Source organism: Mytilus californianus, unplaced genomic scaffold (assembly GCF_021869535.1).
Source record: "Mytilus californianus isolate M0D057914Y unplaced genomic scaffold, xbMytCali1.0.p SCAF_8, whole genome shotgun sequence".
Taxonomy (NCBI): domain Eukaryota; kingdom Metazoa; phylum Mollusca; class Bivalvia; order Mytilida; family Mytilidae; genus Mytilus; species Mytilus californianus.
The window spans coordinates 53480557-53506457 of record NW_026262734.1 but is presented as its reverse complement, the minus strand read 5'-3'; the positions used below and the strand labels follow the sequence as shown (position 1 = coordinate 53506457).

Genomic DNA, 25901 nt, shown 5'->3' with positions numbered 1-25901 from the left:
AAGGATTAGATTTTATATTTCATCGGAAAAATAACCAGATGACTGTGAAAATTTGTTAAAACTAGTAAAATCTGTTAAATTTGACACCTATAAAAATAATATTTAGAAAAGTTACTTATATAAGTAATATTTAAAATAGCCTCGATTTCAACATTACTTGTAGAGGTAATTTTAAAAATTACTTGTTTAAGTAATGCCCCTGACTGTTAAATATGATACAAACAATTTCAACTCAATATATCACTATCATCAAATCTTGTAATGCTTGCCAGTGAAATCAGGACAAGACTGGTTTTCAGATACAAATAAGTGAAAGATTTATTCATTTGCATCCTTTACTTTTTGTAAAGTAATAATTATTGTTTTAGTTTTCAGTCATATACAAAGACCAAAAATGCATAAGTATGCTAGCACACGTGTAATCTTACTGAGAACTTAAATCGCTATTCACTCGGTGTAAAATGATGATAAAGATGTGAATCTACAGTTTGAGTCTATGGATATTAAAGTCAATGTCCCCTTCAAATAAACATAAGGACTGGATGACATCTATATGAAATTTCTCGATTCATTGACAATTATGCAGAGTTATTTAATATTTAAATTTTACGCTTAGGCTAAAGAATCGTTTTGTTTTTACATGTTTAAAACATTTTAATATTTTGTTTTGGTCATCACTTTATAGTAATGCATACACAAAATAAACATAGCTGTGTACATTTAAGTTGAAGGCAGTCTATCCATTGGGAGATATATATTCCATATGCAGATGCTGTACAGTACAGTATAGAATGTGAAAATAACATTAACAACATAATAGGTGATAAATAAACATATGATTAAGAATTGAATGCTTCTTTTTGTAAATTTATTGGGGTGTAAAAGCGTTGATTGTAGTACATTTTGTATGAAGCGCGGAACTTCATCCTACAAATGTACACACGATCAAAGCTTTACAACCCTGTAAAATTACTAAAAGAACCATTCAATACTTATAATTACATTTTTTTGCTATGTTCATGAAAACGATTTCTATCAAGTTTTTCTTTTATTTACCTGTGCACGTTATTGTGGAAGCTCGTGTCATCATGAATGTTACATTTCATTTTGAAATGAATGTTTATTTTAGAATGACGCGAGATTGCTGTTAGCCAATCAATATATCGTATTTTAATGAAACATTCTTGAAATGTTATTATTGACAAATATATGGTAAATAGTTTAACAATATGATACTTACGCATCTCTTTCTACAGTTATATTTGTACGAATAAAGACCTCATGTAAACAGGTAAAAAGTTTGGTATGGGGATAGATCGTCGAAATGTCTCCTAAAATCACACTGGTATTTTGTTTTTGTTCTGTCGTTTTTTTTCTCCTTTAAGAAAACAAAAATATTTGCTGATTTTCTAATTATGAAAAATATTCATCTTATTTTAAGGAAAGGGACTAAAACTTCATGTAATTCTACTTCAACCTCATGTTTCAGTGGCTTTTAATCTGTTGATGAAACTTCCATCTTTGACTTATCTTTCTTTTAATTTTTCAAAAGTTTTACTAATGAATAAATGAAAGAAAATTGTTTTCTTAAAAAGTATTAACTAAATTGATTTCCATTTCCAACTGTGTACTATGTCAGTGATTATCAACTCAGGATAATCAGTATCAGAGAAATATCACCAATACCACCACGAAGGCAACACCGTGACTTTCTTCTGCTATCGAGCATTACTAAATACGAAAGAGTTTTCAAAACTCATAACCGAACACCGTCAATGACATGGCGAAAAAAAAAAAAAAAAACGATAAAAAAAATCAAGCAATAGTAAACCAAAAAAACATAGAAAACTATAGACAGAGCAACACCAACTCCGTCAAAAACGGGGGTGATCTCATGTGTTCCTGAATGGTTAATAGTTTCTGCTTCTCATGTGACACACGTCGTGTTACTGATATAAAATACGTCGATAAGCTATACAATGTGGTAAATCATCATAAAATAGCGGACTGGTAATCGACTTTTATCTAACCCTAAGAATTATCAAATTAGTTAACAATCGGTCTTGCAATTCTAACATTTAACAGAGTTTTCGAGCATACATCATGTACATGGTAGCCCATTTCGAGGTTATTAGTTCATTCAAGGTTTTTGTAAGCGGTTCATGTCGCAAATGTGTACTATGAATGTTTGGCTCCAAATTTAGTGTCTGTTTGAATTATATTAAGGCAACGGTTGTTTACAGATAATTAATATTGTATCATAAATTATATTTACCCATTAAGATAAAAGATTATCCGATAGTAAAGCATATTCCGCAGATTTGGGCCTCTGTAATTAAATTTTTACCAAATCCTTCTGTCACTCCCTATATTGAAAATGTATGTTTTAAATATTATTCAATCAGCTAAATTTGTAAGGACAGAGTTTTTTTTCAAAGTAAAACAGAACATATATATACACTTCAGTTTAATTGATATTTACAATGTTCAGTACCCACTTAAAAAAAGGCTATCTTATAAAACTCTCGGAACGTATTGGTCCTTTATGCTCATCATTTATGTTTATTAAGTTTTTTTTACTGTATGATAAGAGCGCCACTGATAAATTTTTTAGGCGAAACGCACAGACGTACAAAATCATAAGCCTTGTATCTAAGATGAGTTTTTTTCTAATATTAATTTGTTTTGATAACTTGTATTGTTTTAGAGAAAAATGCACTGTACTGTGTTAATAAGCTTTTTAAAATTATTGACCTAGACTATCTTCAGATTTTATCAATTAAATGTTATTATTTTTTTTGATTATTCAATAAAATTAAAAAAAAAAAAATTACATTTTATAAAACTATACCATTAGTTGCCATACATAAAGGAATAAACTCCCAAATGAAGTAAAACAGAGATTAGCGAAAATGGACGTCACACTAAACTCAGAAACATATAAATGAAATAAAATTAAAAAAAAACAAAACACACAAGACTATCAAATGCCAGAGGTTCCTGACTTGGGATAGGCGCAAAAAATACGGCGGGGTTAAACATGTTTTGTGAATTCTTAACCCTTCTCCTACATATTTTGCCAATGTAGAATAAACAAACACACAGCAATACGCGCAGTTAAACTCAGTTCTAAAGAAATCCGAGTCCGATATGAAAAAAGGTAACAGAAGAAACTAAGCAAAATAACAATGATACATGAATTAATAAAGGCCTACTAGCAGTTATTTTTACCTATTATGTCTTTTTGTTTTATTCAAGCATCGTTGTCTTGTCAATATAATGGAATTTGATGCGACTGTCATACAAGTGAGAGATTTAGCGCTATAAAACCAGGTTCAATCCACCATTTTCTACATACGAAAATGCCTGTATCAAGTCAGGAATATGACAGTTGTTGTCCACTCGTTTGATGTGTTTGTGCTTTTGATTTTGCCATTTGATTAGGGACTTTCCGTTTTGAATTTTCCTCGGATTTCAGTATTTTTGTTATTTAACTTTTGACAAACATTCCAACTCCACACCTAAATTAAAATGATTGAAAGATAATGTCTTTATCATATGAAAATCAAACAGATTATTTTTTTTTTGTATCGAGCAATAAATAGCCTTTAATATTTAATGGATTCCTAGAAAATAAAATGAAAATCTTAACGTATCAATAAAATGGTTGATAATGAGCACTGAGGTGTAAGAAGCGTACTTTTAAAATATTTGAAATCAATTGTGGGGTCCTTTTTTCGATTGACAAGTTTTCTAGCGTTTGAACAGAAAAAAATATGAGGTTTAATTCAGTAATTTTTGAAAGCTGAATCTGAAGTAGTGGAAATGAAACGTTGTCCAAAGTTTGAATCAAGGCAATAATCAATATCGCTTGTGACGATATATACTAAACATATAGCTTGTTAAGCTAGAGACCCTTTAGTTGTGCCAAAAATATTTAATTTGTGTGCCAGTTTTGACTACATCGCTTGATATGTCTAAAACAAGGCTATGCTATCTTAGGATATCTAAGAATATTGTAGCAATCATGGTCTCCTTGTGCGGTGGCCTCTAGTCAATGAACATACGTGGCCTTGGGCGTGGTGGTTTTATGCTGAAATGACAATAGCATATAAAACAATGTTGAATTAGTCAAGACGTGGTTCAAGTTTCTGCAAAGATATTTAAGCTGGTATTGTAAAATTGAGTACTAGTATTATTATATAATATTCTTTGTATTTATTTTTAAATGTGCGAAGTGTTTTCTCTATTTATAAAATATTTTTTGCAATTTATCAATTATCCAATATTATTTATTTAGTTTTGAATTAAAGGATGTTTTTACGCCATGGAATAGACACACACTTTAGCTGGCATTGCTTGTCCCTAATACGATAATCTTATTGATCTGATCTTGAAGAAGCTCATAGAAATTGATAATTCAATGTTTAAAAAGAATCTATAACACGAAAAATGGTATAAAGTTTTGTGCGCAAATATGCTTATAGTAGTTGTACTTGTTGTAGTTTAAGTAATGTCAGATAAGCATGAATGTCTTAATTAGCCTATGCAGGTTTTTCCAGGATTATTTTTTTTAGTCGATTTCGCTATTTGAGACGGTTTATATACATACACAAAATCTTATTTAGAAAAGTGCAAAACTGATGAATACAGGTCAGGGTGAGATGATCATTGTCATTTCGAAAACAAGGAATGTTGTTTTCATGTTAGAGATACCTCAGAATCATGTATAGTAATAGTTAGCTAACATTCGGGACGAATTACCTATTTTTTAGATCATGTTTATTGTTGTTGATCTTTGAACATACACACGCTTTGAAACATTACTTATATTTCCATCACAAAGAGTATCAATTATCAGCACTACAAAGAAGTAGGCTTCCTTACACTGTTTACGATCAGGTGGGGTATTGCCGTAGCTAAATCTGAGGTAGATGATTAGTTGTTTAAGAAACACGGGAGATGGAAAAATTGATTAAATCAAAGATGGCTCAAAGTATAATGTGAACATGTATAAGTGTGACGTATTAGATACGTATTAGCTGAACTAAATCTCTGAAGCCGTTAATCTATATCAATATAATAAAAATTCGTTTTTTGATATTTCGAAATTATGAATAAATTCAATTTGTTTCTTTTAAATAAAGTGCAAATGCAAATGGTCTTTTTAAATTATCGATTATGTTAATTTATTCCATATTTTTTTGTTCGATCATATTTTTAACAGGATTTCCGATGGAAAGATCAGTTATTGATTTTAGGCTGTACGGCGGGCGGACATCCTTCATCCGGGCGGGCGACTGACAAACAGTGTCCTTTCATTAATTTGAAAACGCTTCGAAGAAATGATTTCAAATTTAGATGTGTTGTTTCCTGTGACTAAATGAAGGTCAAGTTTGATTTTAACGATTTTAGCGTCGTTAAGTTGTAGACCTTTATGTAGCGAAAAGTGATACTTAGACCGTTGTCTGTGCAATAACTTGAAAACTCTTTGACGAAATCTTTTCAAATTTAGATATGCTGTTTCATGTGACTAAATGAAGGTCAAGTTCGATTTTAATTTTTATCGTTGTTGAGTTGTAGACCTTTAAGATGTGAAAAGTGATACTTCTAGCGTTTTCCGTGCAATAACTTGAAAACTATTTGACGAAATCTTTTCAAATTTAGACAAAATAAAGGTATAAAGCGATTTTTACGATTTTAGCTTTTATCGTTGTTGTTTTGTAGACTTTTATGTAGGAAAAAGTGATACTTAGATTGATTTTGGCCTTCTAATTTCTGAGCCCTACAGAAATTCATTTATTTTTTGTTTAATTGATCCTATTTGGGGGTCCAGATTTGCAAATGAGATTTTCATGTAGGAAAATCCGGTTTGCTGTCACTCTGACAGCGTCTTGTCATCATATCCCTCTCCTGGTAGTCGCGTAAACAAAAACATATTTCTTTAGGCAACCATTCGTTGACGGTACTGTTGTATATTTTTGATATCATCAGCCTTAATCTGATTCCAAAAATGCTATGAATTATATAAGAGTAAGCTAACTTTACTTCCGCTATAAAGATGATATCCTCTCACTAAATAATTAAAATTTTGGTGACTATGTTGAACGCGTCTATCCTTTCGAACTTTATATAAAGGATACAACAGATATAGGAATGTCACCATTGAAATGTGGGATTGTGTTTTCCATCGGATTTGTGAATTACAGATATTCCGTAACTGACAACCAACTCAAAGTGCCGTCCGTAAAATTTCGAAGGGATGATTTCAACTTTGCTACTTGGAACTCTCGGTTTAATAGCTTTATGTTGAACAGCAACTTATCAACGTGTTTGTACTTACTTCAGCAACACAAAGGGTGTCACATGTGGAATGGATCGGCTTACCCTTCCGGCCACCTGAAATCCCAAGGTGTTTGGTATTGCTCAGTCTATTGTTTTCTATGTACATGAGATGTATTGTACAAAAACTGTTGTGTCTATTTGTATCATTCTTTTTTTTTGCTCTGTCGTTGTCAGTTTATTTTTGACTTTTGAGTTTGATTATCTCTTTGGTATCTTTAAATTTTTAAGCCACAATACTCAATTGAAAAGCAAAAAATCAATTTAAGATTGCAAATTGTTAAGACGAACAAAAATCTACATAAATTGCCTTTTACTCTACCCAATTTCTTAGTATAAAGATTTTTGTGTTATGCATACGTCATATATCAAGGAGTTTTCGAGAAAACTGAACGTACTTCTTTTAGAAATTGCCTCCTACCTTCATGTTGAAAATAATTGTAAATGGATATTCCCAAGTCGCTTAATTATTTTGATCATCATCTGGTGGACCTTGTATTAACTGATCCTAGGTAGCTTTGCCATAGAATACTGAAAAAGCATTCGATATTTTTGAGCATATGATGCTTTTGTAAAACAGAACACGCGTACAGTAATACATGAAAATAAATACATGCAATAGACATCAGGAAGAAGATATGATTAGGTGTCTTTTTAATACCTTGATTTCGAGAATCACAAAGTGTTATATATCTCTCACATTCATGTTACATCTGTAAGATATCAACACATGTAAATATGAAAAATAAGAAAATGTTGTACGAATGCCAATCGGACAACTCTCCACTAGAGACGAAATGACATATAAGTTAACATGTTCTGCGCAGACGGGTCAAGATATTCTTCATTATGTTTCTTTATCAATAAAACTAAAATGATTGTGCAACTATAACAAAATTGAAGAACGACTTCTCTTTGAAAAATAGAAAAATAACATCGAATCAAATAGTTTTTTCTCTTTCGGAAAATCTTGAGATATAAAAAGCTCCTCATTACATAATATCAGATTGTCCTACCGTTCCGAGGCACCTGCGATCACCCCTGTTTTTGTGGGGGTTCGTATTGGTTGCTAAGTCTTTAGTTTTCTATGTTTTGTTTTGATTTATCGTGTATGTCTTTTCATCTTTTTAAGGTTGTTTTTTCTATGCAATGGCATTCTATTTTAATACAAATACTCGGTCGATGTTTATGCTATTGGATATTTTTTCCTCGTGGTCATCATACGCTAAGTATCATACAAACAGGATACTAGCTCGGACGCATCCAGTATAAAAATTTTCTACAACAGATGTCACTACGGACACGGTGTCGTCTTGTATGGCAGGTTTCCCCTTGTCACCCGAAATGACATATACCCCAAATACGACACATTCAGATCAACATACGAATGACAATAGCAACCAAAATCTTCACACATTGCCGTTTTCTTTTTTTATACAAAACATTTTGGACTTAAATAACGCTGAACATTTGATTCATCGGAGACCTAGGCCGTATCATGCTGTTTATGATGCTCTCATAGTCAAGTTTCTTATGTGAAGCACCTAGAGGAAATATTTTGGATTTGATGTTGTTATCCTTGTTAAGCCAGAACTCTAACCCTCAGCAGGTGAGCCGGATTGCTGATACCATTGCAATAGTCCAACACTATAATGTATAGCGACTGCAAATTATTGTGATTCACCGGCCTCCAGACAAACAACGACAATGCTCCGATATACTGTGTCTAGTCTAGCCATATCGCAGAAAGACAGAATGTTATTACACGAAAATTCGTGCTTTTTATTCCCATTAAAGCCGCTTATAGATAACATTAATGAGGCACGATTCACGGTTGCAACTGTCCCAATTAATGTCGTTAGCCTTTCTCGTGTAGCGTTACATGCTGAAATAAAATTAAGTCACGTGCGAATGAAAGCCATTATCGGTACTTTGAATTGAGTTATTGGACATATAAATTTACACATGTTTGCATGTCTTAATCACTCAACTTTTTCAAATAATATTTCAGTTGTTGTGTTTTTATGAGTAATTTTAAAATAGGGAGATGAGGTATGCTTGCCAATGAGACAAATCTCTACCAGAAACTAAACGATAAAGAAGTTAACAGCAATCGGTCACCGTACGACCTTCAACAATGAACAAAACGCAAACTGCATAGTCAGCAATAAAAGGCCCCAACATGATAAATGTTCATAACATGTTGAACGAGAAATACATGTATAACGGTATGATTTATGTACAAAACAAAAGATGAAAAACTAATATAAGATACCACTGACTTGCAGGCTCCAAACATGAAAATTCACATACAGAATCTAGCTGAGTTAAACATGTTTGCTGGCGCCAAACCACTTACTCCCCGTACTTGGAACACTGGTGTAAATAAAGGCAACAGTAGTATACCACTGTTCGAAATTCATAAATCGATTGAGAAAAAAAAACAAATCCGGGTTACACACTAAAACTGAGGGAAACACATCAAATACAAGAGGAGAACCACGACACAACAAAAACACAACACTAAAATGCAAGACACTCAGAAACGAACTATTATATAATAATGGCCATTTTCCTGACTTGGTACAAAACAAATAAATGGGTGAACATACAGGACAGAGAAACACACAAATAATAGCTATCAAAAGGTACCAGGCTTATAATTAAATACGCCAGACGCGCTTTTCGTCTTCATAAGACCCATCAGTGACGCTCAGATCACAAAAGTTTGAGAGCCAAAACAAGTACAAAGTTAAAGAGCATTGAGGACCAAAAGTTCCAAAAAGTTGTGCCAAATACGGCTAAGGTTATCTGCATGGGATAGGAAAATCTTTAGTATTTAGAATAATTCATACTTTTGGAAACAGTTAATTTGGAAAAAATCTTGAAAACCTAATTTAAATTGTCTCCATTAATGCATTGATCAAGATTGATAAATATACTACAAACATGCACCAATCAATTCAAAAAATGAACAAATATAAGTGCATTTAGAAAATGATTCATAAATAAAATAATTTTTTGGGAGTTTTTAATTAATGTAAGCATGCTAAACATGCTAAGAGGTTGTGAAATATGTCGGCGACACAACTTTAGATATCATGGGTATGCTGATGACACTTAAGTCTACCTAGTTATCAAACCACTCGATAATTGGGAAAACATATCTACACGTATAGAGACTTGTTTAGCTGACATTAGTAAATAAATGTGCTTAAACATGCTGAAACTGAACCAAGACAAAACGGAACTGATATTATTTACACCAAAAGCTCGTGTGAAGGAATTTTCGAATTGTCATCTGTCATTTGATGGATCAATAGTTAGTAATGTATATGTGGTCAAAAACCTTGGTGTTTATTTTGATAGGACATTGAGCAACGAAAAGCAAGTCAATGCCGTCACGAAGTCGTGCTACTTCCAAATTCGGAACATTGGTCGAATTCGGCAATATATCACCGAGGATGCCTGTAAAACTTTAGTCTGTTCGCTTATCACGTCACGTTTAGACTACGACAACGCTCTGCTATATGAAGTAAATGCTAGTTAAGTCAATAAGTTACAGCGAGTACAGAATACTACAACTAGGCTCATTACACGGACCAAGCAACACCATCATGTTACATCAGTTCATGAGTCACTTCATTGGATCCCGGTGCAGTACCGAATACTACATAAACAGCATTGGTATACTTTTAAAATCATACATGGTCTATCGCCTGTCTATCTTGAGGAACTTATTAGCGCCTATCAACCATCAAGATCTCTTAGATCGGAAAATGCAATGCGACTAATACAACATCGTGTACGCACCAAAATTTACGGAGAAAGACGTTTCGACAAAGCTACTGCTAGCCTCTAAAAACAATCTTCCTAGCTATCTAAGACAAATGTAAGACATGAACACTCCATCGAAATACTTTAGAAAAATTTGAAAACACACTATTTTAGACTCGCTTTCAGTAATTACATGTACATTTAAGTTCTTATACTGACAGTGACTTTTTAACTTTGTTCTTTTCGTTGTAGTATATGCCTTTATAATCATTTATTATTTATTTTTTTTGAATTCTTCTGTTTCCTTTTTATATGTGTCCAAAGTTTTATTTTATTCTTATTGCATTAATTGTTTTAATGTTAAACACCTCTTTTAATTGCATTGATTGTTTTATGTTAAGCGCTTATAGAAATTAAAATTAGATAATGCGCTATATAAATATTGTAAATAATAATAAAAAATTTTAAAAAAACAACGTTTAAAGTATTTTAATAAAAGAAACAAAAATGTAGATTAAATCTGTTAAACTACCCATTATTGTTCGTTTAAAATTTTGATAAAATCTTGATTATTCTATTCATCTAGATTGGTGAATACATAACAAGTCCCTACTGTATTTAAGAGGTTGTTATTGTGTTTTGTGAAATAAAAAAAAAAGTGTAATTTTAGTACTATATGGAAATTAATGATTTCAATTATGTGGAGTAAATTTACATTTATACCTTCAATTATTTCATTAAATATATATAAACTACTGAATTTTGGTATTTAAATTTGATATGTAGACAGTTATTATCTAATTGTACACTACACACGTGTTTCTGACAGAACCCTGTTTGAATTTTCTAGAAAACAAAACGTTGGTAATCAATAAATTGACATGTCTACCAAAATAATAGAGTTCGTGTAATATAGAGAGTCAAATGCTAAGATCATCTTGAGTAAAAAAAGTCACATTCTAAAACTGATCACTACTACACATTTGAAATAGGCAAACACATTAAATAAACAGTATCGTAAACATGTCGATCTGCATGACTATTTAATGATTTCCATGTGCACTCAGTCAGCCATTGACATCCGCGTATTAATGACATAAATACGTTAACATGTTTCATTATTAATCCAACGGCATCCCCTTCTGTCTCTCTGACACAGTGCTTTCTTAGCAAGGCAGATGGCAGTCTCATAATCTGAAAGTATGTACACATATCTGCAACCCGTTGACCTTGGACCAATTTCCTGAAAATAGAAGGCGTTTATTTAACATTACTGTCGTTCTGTAAGATATGCTCAATCTTGAATGTATATCATTCATGTCATTATATTTTAAAGATACAAAAGATATGATGGTTGCGCAAAATCGTCTTTTCCGGCATAAACGTGTTACCTGTATGTTCAGGTTCAACCCACCATTTTTTTCTTAAAATGTCCTGTAATAAATCAGGATTATGGCAGATTGTATCAAATAGTTCGTTTCTATGTATGTTGGCGTCTGTTTTTGTTGCACGTCCGTGTTCCTGTTCCTTTGTTTTCCTCCAATAGTTGATGTGTTTCCCTCGGTTTTAGTTTGTAACCCGATTTTTTTTATTTTTTGCATGATTTCAATTGTCGTTGATTTGTTGTTTCTAACAAACCACGACATTATGATTTAAGAATAATCACAATCCTGCATAAAGACTGGGAAAGACCACCTTGTAATAATTCCGTTTAAATGGTTGTTTTCTCACTAGCAATGATACTGCGTTACTTCATGTTAAAAACTTTAACACACAGGCTAAATGTTCGTTTGATTTTCAGATGTTAAATAGTTTGTTTTGGTGATAAATGTATAATCGACAATTTTACAAAACAAAATGATCAAACGTTGTTTTCTTTAAATGAACAATTTATATCCTTATGCTAAAGTAAAACAATTTCGTGTCCTTTACAGATTGATCCGAGTAATGACAAAATCTCGAATTCTCCAGACGATGTAGACTTCAGTTTCTGAAATACGTGTTTTTTTTCAAATCTTATTTATACAGTCAATTAGGACTGATCACTGAAGATTAAGACCTAAAACAACCTAGTCTATTCCCGACACCTATTTATAACTTGTGTGCTAAGATATTCAATGCACAGAGTATATCTTCATTATATAAATCTCTTTAGGTGTCCGGAGTGTACACAATGTTGTTTTTGAATTATCTAAAAAATGTTAAAGATTTGAAATCAAAAACAAATTCTCCTAGAAACAACTGAAAATTGAGATTTGACATATAATAACAAGAAACGAGGTTGCTGCCTTCATAATTTAAAAATTAACTTAATCTATACATGTAAATCAAGGGACTAACAAAAAGATGCATACAAGAAATACAGCTTAGCTCATTCCTGTAAAAGGTGCTACCAATAAATGACAAAAAAATAAACCAAGTACAAATATATACATACTAGCTTGATAGTAAATTACTTACGCATCTCCTCCTACAGTTTCTATTGTACGAATAAGAACCTCTTGAAAACAGGTAAAACGTTTGATATGGTGATATGTCGCCGAGTTGCTTTATATAATCACATGTATAAATTGTTTTCGTTCCATCGGTGTTGTTTGCTCCTAAAAGAAACAGAACGAAAACGATTGCTTGAATTTTGATTGTTTAAATAGAAAGAACGAATGTCATTTTGATAAACAAAACAAAAAAGGAACAGCTTACTATTTATGTGATCTATTTTAACCGTAGTGTTCAATCCAGTAGGCGTTCGTGTTAGTGATGGACTTTCCTTCGTTGACTTTTCAATTTTTATAGGTTGTTTAAATGTTGAACTTATAACAAAAGTGTATGTATGTATTGTTATAACACCAATAGTGTTTAAAATACGTATCCATTTGTAAATGTATACAATCCCAGTGATGTTCAACCCAAGATATTCCATATGAGTCTAACTATTACAAATATTATCAATAATCAACAACGTGAATACTGTTTGATTTTTAGTATTAATTTGATGTGTGGTACGTTAAACAACCCATACCAACTCAACAACATAATAACATCTTTTGTGTCATGAATGATTACATTGTCTGAGTTATTCCCGGTTCTTGCTACATGTAGCGTGCCTCATGTCTGTAAACTTTAGTTTCTTATATGTGTTAAAAAGATAACATCGTTACAATATATAATTGATCGTTCCTATGGAAACAATATTTATGCAAAAGTAGTTTTCCAATGTTCCAATTTCCCACAAATCAGGTGAGATGATATAAATTAAGGTAAAACAAACCCATGCTCGAAATCCAATAACATTTTGTTTGCACATGCGTATATTGACTACTGCAGAAAAATGAATTTATCAAATTGGCAAGCATTTAATATATTTCATTAACTTAAAACACTTTCAAACTCTTAAATGATGCACAAGTTTTTACTAATACATATACAATGACTATAATGTGTTACAATTCGCAATTGACATATTTGACCTAGATACGGCAACGTTCACATGTTAGCTGTTTAAAACCCCTACCTCTCAAAAACACATTGCATGTCGTCTGCTTGTTTACAAACAACAAAGGGAGGTTCATGGAAGAGCCTACATAAACGCTCTACACTTATACACATCGGACATAGAAATTACCGTAATTGTCTTAATCAGAATCGAAATAATTGATGCAAGCTATACTTTATTGTAGTTTTAACATGGGTAAGCATCATATTCGTAATATGTTAGCCCTCACTATCGCTCGGGCAAAAATAATCACGATTATAATGCCTACCCATGTTTAAACTACAATAAAGTATAGCTTGCATCAATTATTTCTTAATCAAAAGCTGAGTAATTCGAATGTATCCCGAAAGGAGCGAGATCGAGTGTTTTGACTTGGTTAGTGTTTCCTGCTATGCATGCATCAAAACATACAGGTAATTGCTATTCGTTTATCTTTAGACAAGACTAATACATTTGGAAAAAGAACACAGTCGGTAAAAGTATACTTAAAAAAATGTTCTAGTATGTAAAGATCTAACACCGCGACATGTCGTTAGTATGTTGAGATAAAGACATATTATATCGGTCAACCAATTCGTGACTGTACCCCTTAAACTGAAGTAGTGTCATATTGTATCATAAAGGCAACAGTAGTATACCGCTGTTCGAAAGTCATAAATCGATTGAGAGAAAACAAATCCGGGTTACAAATTAAAACCGAGGGAAACACATCAACTATAAGGGGAAAACAACGAAACAACGGAAACACTGAAGTGCAACAAAAAACAAACGACAATGCAACATACACAGGAACTAACTATAAGATAACAACTGCCATTTTCCTGACTTGGTACAGGACATTTTAAGAAAAAATGGTGGGTTGAACCTGGTTTTGTGGCTAGACAAACCTCGCGCTTTTGTGGCAATGTTAAATATAACACTAAAATGACAACATTACATGACAGGAATGCAGTACAAATAAATGCAAGAACATTCAGGACAGAGAAATACACAAATAAACAATACAATGGTACATATCGACATGCTAATCACAGAATAAAAACGAACACGTAAGACATCCTAGGACAGCACATAAAAACAGCACAACAGAACCACGCATTATCTGTCACATGACTGGATCAGCGGTCCGTGTATATTTGCGTCCATTCGTTTTTCATTTTGAATATATCAAAAACAAAAAACCAAAAAACGAGAGTGTTTTCATTTTTCGTTTTTGATTTCTCAAAAATGAAAACGAAAAACAAAAGTGTTTTCATTTTTCGTTTTTGATTTCTCTAAAACCAAAACGGAAAAAGAAAGTGTTTTCATTTTTTGTTTTTGATTTCTCTAAAACCAAAATGAAAATCAAAAGTGTTTCCGATTGTCGTTTTTGATTTCACTAAACAAGAATTTTGTATTTAATTTTAATTATTTCTCGTTTTATAATGTACAATGTATTCCTTTCTTGTTTCACAGTCATTGATAGTTAATAATGCCAATGTAAACACCCCGGTGTTCTTTCAACATAATGTAGACAAAATTGACCGCCTGACTTATGAATTGAACTACGGTGATAAATGAATCAAAGCCTTTCAAATTACCTTGTTTATATCTTTAATAAAAAAATAAATTATTATATTTAAATATTAAACGAATCATAAATTCAAATTGTACAATATAATATTATATAAAGATGGTACAAATAAATAGATTGATTACAACATCACATTAACAAGGGAGGTTACTACTTTTAAAAACTTATAAGAAAACTACCCCGGTCGTTAAAGTATACATGCACAGTCACTGTGGTTATCAGATCTTTAATCGAAGGTAATGTTGACGGATGCAAAAGACTTTATCAATCTGAACAATAAGGGTGCGTGATCTTTACTTTTAAATTTAGAAAGGTTGATCTCAGATGATTAGAATTCATAACCAAGGTCCATTATACGAACATTCAGGACGATAATGTGTTTTGCTTGATCAGTTGATTGAAAAACAAATTTCCGCAATTTCACAATTCAAACCGGGATTAGCATTTAATCATTTTGCCATTCGGAGACTACTGGTATTAGTTTTGCTTATTCTTGAAAGCTATATGGTGACCTTAACTAGAGCCTGTGTGTGGATGGGGGTTTACGGAATAGAGAATATTGGGCAAAAAATATAAATAATAGAGACAATGGACCAAGAAATGAAAAAAAAAAATAGAATAATAAGGTGTTAAAATATAGAAAGAATAGGATAATTGGCAAAAAGTATAAAGAAATAAACATGATAAAGAATAGAGAAAAATGGCCTGAAACATTTATTAGAGAATAGAGGAAAACGGAATACAGTATGTGGCGGGGTTAAACATGCAAGTGAGCGCTCAACCCTCCCGTTAACCTGGGACGAGTTTTGTTACAGAACAACATAAGAACAAACTATAAAAATCAGTTGAAAAGGGCTTAACATATCAGATCGATACAAAACAGAAAAAAACATCTAACAAAAGCACAGACCGGACGTGGCAGGGTATTTATACATCCTTTACAAACAAAAAAAGGACGCAAAGTACAGATCTGAGAGTAATCGCAGTACTGACAACTAGTTTAAAGCCAATAACACCTAATACAAAAATCATGTATCTAAGACTAAAATATCAATCAGTTCACATCCAACATCCAATGGATTTAGTGTAAAGACGTCATTAATAGTCAGAGAAAGACATGACCTTGTGCAATGCCAAATCATAGGTATCAACATATTGTAGTACCTTGATGTTTATAACAATAATATGTAGTATAATTTTAAGTTACTGATTACAAAATTAATATTTATACCAATAAAAATAATATTCAAAGATCTATTTACAGTGTTCAATTGGTAACCTTTTAAAGTTTATTTAAAGGATTGATAAGTTTATCCTGATCGTTTTTAATTTACATGCATTCAATTTCTATTTATATTATTACCGATAATAAAATTGACAGTGGAAATGGGGAATATGTCAAAGAGACAACAACCCGACCAAAGAGCAGACAACAGCCGATGTCCAGATATGATACGATGCTACCGGACATAGAAAAAACTGTCCTTTTTCATGGAAAATTAAATTGTTACAGTATATTAAAGAATACAAAACTAGCTCTGTTTTCTGTAAATACAAATAAAAAAGCTGACATGGGTGGGATTAAAGCCAGAAATCCCAATCTCCAAATTCACTTAAAAAGACCATATATAGATATAAGAAGATGTGGTATGAGTGCCAATGAGACACCCAACCCCACCCTTACCGAAAATTTAATAAAAAAAATTTTAAGGCAATACTTTTGTCCGCACTAAGACAAAGGGAAGCTTAGTAGCTGAGGTCTACAGTAGAAAAAACACAGGGTATTTTTCGGCTTAGTTTTTTTTTCTAAAGTAGGTCCACAGTTGAGGTCATATACCCTACCAAACCCTTACCGAAAAATTAACAAACAAAAATTCTATGGCAATACTTTTTTCCGCACTAGATGCAAACGTAAGCTAGAGACCTAGCGCCTACTTGATCAAAATTCCCAGTTTGGGTATAGCACGGATTATTTTTTAAAGCTAATAAATAATTTCCTTGCCCACCATACTTTGAGTACAAAAAATAAACCTTTCGTCGAATCATAAGTAAGCGAAATCCACTGTTTCAGAAGTAGAATGTTTTGTCAAAACAGTTTTGTGTGGCAAAAAAAAGTTAAAGCACGAGACTGAATGCTTTTGCACTGGTCATTTTGGGGCCCTTTGTAGCTTGCTGTTCGGTGTGAGCCAAGGCTCCGTGTTGAAGATCGTACTTTGACCTACAATGTTTTTTCTTTTACAAATTGTGACTTGGATGAAGAAATGTCTCATTGGCACTCATACCACATCTTCTTACATCTATATATGGTCTTTTTAAGTGAATTGGGAGATTGGGATTTCTGGCTTTAATCTCACCCATGTCAGCTTTTTTATTTGTATTTACAGAAAACAGAGCTAGTTTTGTATTCTTTAATATACTGTAACAATTTAATTTTCCATGAAAAAGGACAGTTTTTTCTATGTCCGGTAGCATGGTATCATATCTGGACATCGGCTGTTGTCTGCTCTTTGGTCGGGTTGTTGTCTCTTTGACATATTCCCCATTTCCACTGTCAATTTTATTATCGGTAGGCATGTAAAATTGCCAAACCATACACGACCGTTCATTAGTCATCGTAGATCTATTCCAGGTCTTAATAAGTCTACACAAAGCAGAAAAGGAACTTTTACACCAAGGAATATTACACAACGGAAGCCATAGTCATAAAGATCGATTGACTGATTGGTGTTCCTTTAACGTCGCCGCAGAACATAAAATTATTACCTGATCTTCATTCTCAACATCTTCAATCTCTATTGTTCCCAAGGAAGCAACCATTTGATTCTCTGGGGTGGGGCAGGGATTTGTACCCGAAGTCAAAATTTTTGTTTAACCCAGACTGAAAAACATGCCTTTATCCATGGCTACACACAAACAAAATAATATTTTCAAGATTTATTAAAAAAATTTTTTTTTACACATTTATATTTTTATGTTGTTTTGAAATATTAATTTGACTTGAATTTATACGAATTTACTAAATATACATGTTTATACCAAGCCAAGTCTGTTTATATCTTGTTTCTCGCCTGACTATACAAATATGACGGACATCAACAAACGACAACCATTGGACCACAGGCTCCTAACTTGGCACGATTAAATGCAGCAGGTTTAAACGTTTTAATAGGTACCAAATTCACTCTTATCCGAAAAAAAAATGTAACATATGACCTTTAATATTGAAAGGCTAAACTTGCATTGAGCCGTGTTTAGGCCCTAAAATAGAAAATAAAGAGATGTGCATGGGACAAAATCGCACACAATACATAGAAAAAATACAAATTATCAATGAACAGGGCTTTTATTCCTGTTCTTCATCTTGAAAGTAGCTGGAGGGTCTTCAACGAGGAAAAGAACCATTCATACCCTGAAAACAACAACCACACACTTGGCTATGTGGATTACAATGTTTTGCTTTATCCTACACCCTGGATTTTTTCTCCAGAAGACCTCAGGTACCCAGCTTCCCTTTGCACCTAGTGCGGACAAAAGTAATGCCGTAGATTTTTTTTATTAACTTTTCGGTAATGGTGTGGTAGGGTGGGTAGCTGAGGTCTACTTGAGAAAAAATCCAGAGTGATGTTCGGCTTAGTCTTTTTTTATAATGTAATAAGCTGGCAAATTATGAAAGCTCATGTCTTAATTGATAGGCATAGCAATAAAAAGAAAACGTATGATAACCAATAACAATCTACCGGAGACAAAATAATGTTGGTTTAGGCAACTACAAAATGTAGGATGATGGTCTGGATACGGGGTTCTTCATTTTTGTATTCTTAGATATTCTTTGCCGATTTTCTCTATTCTTTAATCAGTGTTTCTGGCCATTTTTCTCAATTCTTTGTTTCTTTATACTTTTTGCTAATTATTCTGTTCTCTTTATATTTTAACACCTCATTATTCTATTTTTTTTTATTTCTTGGTCCATTGTCTCTATTATTCATATTTTTTGCCCTACATTCTCTATTCCGAAAACCCCCATCCACACACAGGCTCTAGTTAAGGTCAACATATAGCTTTCAAAAATAAGCAAAACTAATACCGAGTAGGCTCCGAATTACAAAATGATTGAATGCTAATCCCCGTTTGAACTGTGAAATTGCGGAAATTTATTTTTCAATCAATTGATCAAGCAAAACACATTATCGTCGTGAATGTTCGTAAAATGGACCTTGGTCATGAATTCTAATCATCTGAGATCAACCTTTCTAAATTTAAAAGTAAAGATCACGCACCCTTATTGTTCAGATTGATAAAGTCTTTTGCATCCGTCGACTTATCTCCGATTAAAGATATGATAACCACAGAGACTGTGCATGTATACTTTAACGACCGGGGTAGTTTTCTTATAAGTTTTAAAAAGAAGTAACCTCCCTTGTTAATGTGATGTTGTAATAAATCTATTTATTTGTACCATCTTTATATAATATTGTATTGTACAATTTAAATTTATGATTCGTTTAATATTTAAATATAATAATTTATTTTTTATTAAAGATATAAACAAGGTAATTTGAAAGGCTTTGATTCAATTATCACCGTAGTTCAATTCATAAGTCAGGCGGTCTATTTTGTCTACATTATGTTGAAAGAACACCGGGGTGTTTACATTGGCATTATTTACTATCAATGACTGTGAAACAAGAAAGGAAAACATTGTACATTATAAAACGAGAAATAATTAAAATTAAATACAAAATTCTTGATTAGTGAAATCAAAAACGAAAAACGGAAACACTTTAGATTTTCATTTTGGTATTAGAGAAATCAATAACAAAAAAATGAAAAAACTTTCATTTTCCGTTTTGGTTTTAAAGAAATCAAAACCGAAAAATGAAAACACTTTTGTTTTTCGTTTTGGTTTTTGAGAAATCTAAAACGAAAAATGAAAACACTCTCGTTTTTGGTTTTTTATTTTTGATATTTCAAAATGAAAAACGAATGGACGCAAATATTCACGGACCGTCAACGCCACAAAAGTGACGTTACGGGTAAATTTCTTAAAATTTTATATAGTCCAAGATCAGGTTTGTAATAATGTTATTTGATGTATTTTATAACAATTACATGAATATTAATATATAATTGTGTTAGTAATTAGATAATTAATTGTACTATCTAGCTATGTCGGTATTTCTTCTAAATCAAACTGTAAAACAAATAAATCGTGTACGTTTAGTTGCTTTAAACAAAAATCTTATAAATGAACTGTGTATTTACCCATTAAAATATAAGACTGTCCGACAGTAAAGCGTACACCGCAATGTGCATCATTTCCTTCTGTCTCTATAACAACATCTTGTCCAACTCCTTCGGTCAATCCCTGTATTGTAAATGTATAGCAGTATATATAATTCAATCAGTGAAGATATTTTGATTTTGAAAGGACATACTATTTTAACATGTTTAAAAGTGAAACAGAAACTGTCAATCATTTTAAGCACATTAGTACACAATCACTTTTATTGACATTCGTAATGTTCAGCATTTTCCTGATATTAATCATAAATTGTAATTTTTTAGTGAGAAGTGCATTTCATTGTGTTGATTGATTTATTGAAATGATGCATTATCTGTAAGCATTAACATGTTTGGCCACGACAATATTTAGATTTTCTTAATTTTGTGATATTTTGTTGTTTATTCAATAAAATTTAAACAAAATTCTTTTTTGTGTGACTGTTTCCTTAGTTGCCGTAGCAAGGATATTAAGAATATAAGTTTAGATTAAAGTAAAATGTAAAATCTTGTACTTTCTTTAAACTGTGTAAAATGAAACATACTAAAAGATATTAAAAATATGTATATATTTGTAGAATTGCTAATGTGTTTACCTTTTAAATGATGTACTAGTATGATAAACTATCTGACCTCTGACCATTAAACACTGTCGTCAAAATATAGTCTAAAGTTCAGTTTTTTAAGGGTTATATTGCAGATTAATGCATTTCTTCATAAACTTATGGATGAACCGCGTTGAACCATATTATATCCGATAACTTTCGAAAACAACTTTGAAAATTATTTCAACCGCAAGAGTTTCCATCAAGTTGCAACATTTGTCAAATTCGCCAGTCCTCCTTTCACCTTTAAAATTTATAAGATCGTACAAGACAATGTACTTCCGCTGCCATTCTATTGATATTTGAAACTAATAGACTTAAACATGTTTTTCTCCATCATAGAATGCCTTTAAAGACCCTATTGACTGAAGGTGATTTCACGGATGTGGTATCCGCAGCGGTTAGAGATTGAAGTAGCATCATTAACAACAACTTGGCCATAGCTAAGTCCAGAGAAGGATAAACCTATGAATATTCTTCCCTTCTGCGAAATTTTATTGGAATGCAGGGCTGTCCTGTTAAATAAAGAATATGCAGGGAAACTGTAGAGATGTCGGACACCAAAACAACCATCCTTACTAAATTTTTCTACAAAAAATGACAGCAATTAAGTGAAGATAAGGAGGGAATCCATGGACGTTGGGTTTTGCTTAATTCAATCAATTAATATGAAATATGTACACTTTAAAAAAAGTACTTATACTGCCATTTGTCAAATATTCTTTCTTTTCAATCAACGTAATCAATAATGTGTTTGTGAATACATTATATCTAACATAAGAAAATGTTATTTGTTCAAAATATATATTTGAAAATATATCATGTGTATTGCATTCATTTCATAAGACTGACTAAAATGTTGCACAAAAAGCACAATGATTTATCCTAGTTCAAACAAGTACTTACAAAAGCTTTTCAGTAAAAGAGTTAAATTTTATTTTTCTAATGTTACTTTTATCAGGATTTCAAAGATGTAAATTTTTATATATGCATTTCATAGTCTTCCAAAAGCAAATCCATTTCAACAAAGAGATACAGATCGAAATTCAGATTATTGAAAACATAACATATATCAGATTTAAAAGATTTCATAATTTTTCATATCTTGAATTGTCTTTGAACAGTCATTGACTTCTAATTGTGACTCAGAAATCCTGTTTTATTTAAAAGCAATTTGGTATCTTACTTTGGTAATAAAAGTCCCGTCCTTCTGAAGAGAATCTGTCGCTTTAAAGTTGTTACAGAGACTAGTACAAGATTTGTAATTGTGCAGTGCCTATTTTACGCTTTTCTGCGCATAGCAATGCATAAATCATAATAGGAAATGTATTTATATATAAAAGCTTCAATGGAACACATGTATGTTTTACTTAAAGCACATATGCTTAAGCCAAAAACATGGTTATGTTTAACATGTTTAATTTGATTGATTAAAAAGAGTTAGTTTTTACCTGATTTTTGTACCGGTTCGGATAAAAATAATTATGATATTTTTATGCTAGAACTCAAACCCATAATACTATTTTGATTAATCCAAACTTGTCATTCGATGTTCGCATTTACGCCAGATCAATATTTATGAATCGTCTCCACGCAAAGAACTGCACGGAACGCTACTTCTTCCTGTAGATTTTCCTTAATCTTAAGTTTCTACAGTAGCTGAAAAATCATCTAATTGCTGAAAATGTCGTCAAGACAATTTTAAGTGGCCAAATGAGAAGAATTGAAGACGAAACTCATTCCAGAGTTACTTCGTTATAACATGTATAACGAAAGATTAAAAAAAGACATATCTCTCTAATTAAAGAGCAAATATATCAACATACACAACATCTTTAACGAAGGGGTATTAAACACCTTCTATAATTTGTACTCAGTAATCTTATATTTCAATACACACGCATTTAGATTGGTTCTTGACTTTATAGACAAGCGCGAATGCCGTAACACGAAGATTCTAATTGCTGGTCTTTCCCCTGTTATATTTGGAACCGTTAAGTCAATTTTAGGCTCACTTATTTCCTTGCGATCTTTAATATAACTCGCATAAAAATATTCATCGCAAAAAACTACTTTTTAAGATATTTTGGCTAGTGTAAATAAATAGAAAAGTGTTATTGTTTGCTGATTCTAACCAATTTGTAAATCTTTTTCCAAATCGTATATGTCCGATCTAATTAAAAAAATCTTCTTCTAGTAGACGTGTTAATAATAAAGACTACTCTTTGCAATGTTTTCAAAGGCAATCATTAGTTTTTTATACTGTTGTATATCCTAAATTGTACAAGCGTTTACCAAATACCATCAATGCAAGGGATTAAATGCAAGTAACACCAACTTAAATTTGTAAGCAATGATAAGGCAATTAAAACGAAAATTTCTAGTTTTTATTTGTTTATAATGACATGTATGAACAGAGTTCAAACTCAAACAAAAAACTAACAAACAACTATGTCATTTGCCTATAGTTCATCCAATTTGTTAGAATAAAGATATTCGGCAAACTGTATTTCGAGTGGTTCCTGTGTTAATGACCAGTCATATTCCAGTGAATTTGCAAGAAATAAAAACGTACGTCTATTTTCATGATAGTTCTTGACCTATAGTTGTTAACTTCTATGTAAGTTGGTATCTGGTGGAAAGTTGTCTCATTGACAATCATACCACTATTGTTTTTTTTATATTACATGTACAATTTCGTGAGTTTGAATTTTGATTTGAAAATCATTTAAATACTGACACTTACCTTCATCTTGAAAACAATTTTAAATGTATATTCCCAAGTCGCAAAATTATTGTAAAAATCATTTTGTGGACTTGCTATAAGCTTCTCCTTGATAGCTTTGCCGTAGAATACTGAAAGAGCATACGATATTGTAAACCAAATGATGCTTTTGTAAAACAATACATGGAATTATTACATAATCTTATAAATACAGACAGACAGATAACAGATAAGAAGGGTGAATAAGGCCTTTTTGATTCATTTATTTCGGCAATCAAGAAGGGTAAAATATTTAACAAATTCATATAACATTTCTAGTATCTGAAGATCTAACATTTTAAGATACTAAAACTTGTGTATGCATTCATGTATGTATTAATCCCAAATTAACTAGAACATGATTTTGCTTAAGTATCTTTTTTTTTTAAATATGAAAAGTTGTTTTTCATACTTGATGTGAGAATTAACCTTGCTGTAAATATTTTGCTACATTATGGCTTACGTCAAACATGTCAAATATATAAATTAAGTTGAATTTATATGTTTCTGTTACCATGGTTTATATCTAATAACGTCATACAAACATCATAACTAACATTTTTTGTACTGGCGTATCAAGATGTTCTTCAGACTGGTCCTTTATCAATAAAACGAAGTAAAACTAAGATGATTTTCAACATGTTCAAAGTACAAGACCCTCGAATAAAAAAGTTTTTTTCAAGTTTCTTTTGAACAAACTTCAGATTTGGAAAGCTTTTGATCACAATGTATTGGTGTTTCTAAACTTTATACCTATCAACAAGGTGTTAATATTTGATTTTCGGTTGTCATTAGGACAACAAAAGTTGTATGTAGTTAGCTTGTTTTTATCAATGTTTTCGTCAATTAATTTCCAATGATAAACTATGCATGTTACCTTAATTTAGTATTGAGAACTTTCGGTGCAGTTTAAGTTTATTTATAAATCTTTCAAAACGAAATGGACCAATACACATGATACATGAAATAATGCATACCGATATAGCTGAGAGTTGGATTTTTTTTATATCAATTTGTTTAACTTCATTAATTCTTTTTATATCGATTGGAAAGGACCAAAGCTTTCATTCACGGTCAGGATTTGACTATGCTTTAGGTTCTTCTTGGTTAAATCTACTCTTGAGCGTTTGTATTAGATTCGGTTTTTGAAATATTTTTACATCGGACATCACTGAGAATACATTTATTGTCAAAATGATTAACTTGGTAACATTAATGTAATAAAGAAAATAATGATAATTATGATTACAGTTTAAAGTCTCAACTAATCAGAAGAAGAGTTTTTATGCAACTAAACAAATAGTTTCATATCTTGGGACTGGAGAATTATGCACTTTTCAATGAAAGTTTGATTTTCGTAATTGCAATAAAAGACTTTTGATTCTTTTTAAACTGCTCATCGTATTCCTTTACACATTTAAAAACGATTCATGCGTTTTGATCATAGCTGATTAGTTAGTCTTTATGATTTTAGTAGCATTTGAATAGCAGATAATTGATTTGATGTTGACATAAACCATTGTTTCGTCCAAAGGGAAATTTGAACAATTCTAGCATAATACTATACATTTCTACAGGTGATAGTATTTAAAAAAATGGCAGAGGCGGATTTAGGGGGTGGCCTAGGCCCCCCCCCTTTTTGGGAAAAATTTGGTTGATTATATAGGGAATCACTGAAACATGACTGGAGCGGGCCCCCTCTTAGGCAATCAGTGGGCCCCCTCTTATGAAAATTTCTGGATCCGCCACTGAATGGTGCAACATAACCATATCCCATAACCAGAATAACACGTGCAATATAATATGTCTTATGACACACACACAAAATCATCCAGAGTTGAACATATTTAAGATCGTAGATTAATGAGTATACAAGATGGTAATCAGCAAGCACTGAGGTAATTCCTGACTTTAAAATGCATTTCCATAATCTTACAAAATAAACTAGAAATACTTTCAACTTCTTACATATTGCGATATAAAATAATAATTCGCTCAGTGCTGTTTTTTACTGTAAAAGCTTTGATTTCTATTGGCTCTTATTTTTCCATGTCCATTTCAACATTG

General features: G+C 31.8%; 1 pseudogene; it reads right to left on the bottom strand.

The window, feature by feature from the left end:
• LOC127712797 (uncharacterized) overlaps positions 1–13391 on the bottom strand; it is a 30716-nt pseudogene extending 17325 nt beyond the window's left edge.
• Between the last annotated feature and the right edge of the window lie 12510 nt (positions 13392–25901).